Raw genomic sequence first — 2,365 nt, forward strand, 5'->3', positions numbered from 1 at the left:
TTCTTTGTCTTGTGTGTCTAAACCATCCGCGCACCGGCACCAGAGCGACTAAGTACGAGCGCAGTAAACATTAATTCTTTTGGTATAGATTTATATTAAATCTCTGTAATTTTACCAATTCTGAGAGCTCGCTCAACTGTCAGTACCCGTTTGTAAAGTTCATTCGTACCAAATTGAATGTACTGAATGTTTTCTCTTGTGTAGTTTTCTCATTGTATCTCTCTTTATTTTTTACCTTGTTTCTGATATACTTCTTCCTGTAAAAATGTAGCCGTAATTTTCTTCTGTACTCAAATGAATGTTTGGTTTTCTCTTCTTAAGATGGAATTCTGACTCCAGGTAAGTCTACCTTGAAACTCTTCGTAAATCGAACATAACCTAGTCATTAATCTCATGTGGTGGTGTGGACTTTATATAATCACCAGATGTATATTTCTAATCAGTAGGTGAACAATGAAATAAGATCCGTAGGCGTGTGATAGATTTATACCTCTGTCAAATATCTCTGGGCTTCTTTCTCCTCCTCTTTTATATTATAGCACAGCTTTGTTGCTCGTAAAAATTTGTCCCCGAAAAGTATGTTTTCCTCGTTCGTGCAAGGAGTGGTTCTGGTGCTTGTAGTTGTGTAGGTGCTCCTTTGTCTTGTGGAGTCAGGTCCGAAACTTCTTAGTGCTCATTCAGGACCATCGCAGAGGAAGTGAAAATTTTCCAACTCAAATATCCTATTTGATGCAGAATTTGTTTACAAAATAGGGACACTGATGAGCTCATCATATTATGAGTATCGCCGAACAGAACGGACTTTTAATGTTTCAGACGTACAGATACTACTCCTGTATTGCATTCCCCAATAGGCTTATGTTTTTAAAGGGATAAAAGTGTAGTTTGATGTTAAGTAGATGACAAAGGCGTAACGAAGCCGTAACAAAAGAATTATTATACCATGGCTACCCTGTCGTCAGTCATGAAATTTTTTACACGTAGCCAAGGGTTTTCAGGTCTTTTGAGTCTTCAGTTTTCTAACCACTTTTTCTCCTTTGTTGGTAAGGGAATTGGACTGTGGTAGCTAACACATATGTAAAGTAGTCTAGTTCTCATATAATATTGCAGTGTATGGTGTTTTGTGCCTTTCTAATTATCTTCTCTCTCTTTTGTCTTTAACCCCCCCCCCCCTTTCCTCCTTTTCCCCAACCGAACAACATCAACATTCGAATTACATTATGCTTGTCTTATAGAGAGTTCATAGTGTCATCACGAAGATAACAGGGTGGATGGGTAGACTCAAACGTTAACTCCATCATACTCCATTGTCTTTTATCTTTAATATGATAATTACAGTTTGTATTGCAGCTTTTTGCCAGTTTTCGGCAAAGCTACTTTTGAGCAACGAGGTTGAAAAGGCCACAAAAGTCATATTAGGTCAAAATTTAAGTTACATCAGAAAACACACATTGAATCATTTCTCAATTAAAGGTACGTTTACGTTAGAATTTTTACGCTCATGTTCATTAATTTTCTTCTTCCGATGTAGGGCTTGATCTGACAGTTGATCAATATTTGAGATCCTCTAATTCTTCAGTCTGTTATTCTGAGGTCGATGGTGGGTGTAAGCTGAGGTCGTTTGAACAAGTGTTATTAATAAGTGCCCGTGACTAATATGTCTTTGGCAGTTGAAGAAGCCTATGTGCTCTTTTCCCTTTTACTTCCCCTGTTCAGGAACCAGCGCCAAGCAAGACAGACAATTGTCAGACTCGTAGTTGTGTCTATATTGTCGTGTCGGGCCAGAAGAAAGTCTTGACTGGCTAATGCTCGTCGTACTACATGAAACAGACTTCAGCTCAGCTACTGTCTCTCATTTTTTAAAACAAGGTTCTCCAATTTTATTATTTTTTCTTTTTCCTCCGAGGTTGTCGCATTGGCGCTGGCACCTTATATGTATACATATGGGTATAATATACATAAGGTCATCGGGGTGAATTGAGGCGCTCGTCAAAATAATGAAATCTACGGAACCGGTATTCCGCACGTTGGACAATTTTCATCCATTTATTATTTCTTTTTGGTTGAACTTTAAAAAAATGTATTTAAAAACATTTTCGGGTGGATTTTCTTTTTTGGGAAAACGTTGGTCACAAGTTTTTGATGTTACCAAATTTTTACCACCAGGCGACCTCAATCTCCTTCAATCACAAATATTATATCGGCATCTCTATTCTCAGTAGTACAAAATTTATTCTTTTATTCTTTTCGTGTAAAGCAAGGTAGATCAGAAGGCTTTTAGATTGTAACAATGACTCCATATGCTGAAAAAATTGACTTGGATCTGATTCCCCCGTTACGTCACACGCGCACACACACACACACA

Source organism: Aplysia californica, unplaced genomic scaffold (genome assembly GCF_000002075.1).
Source record: "Aplysia californica isolate F4 #8 unplaced genomic scaffold, AplCal3.0 scaffold01124, whole genome shotgun sequence".
Taxonomy (NCBI): Eukaryota; Metazoa; Mollusca; class Gastropoda; order Aplysiida; family Aplysiidae; genus Aplysia; species Aplysia californica.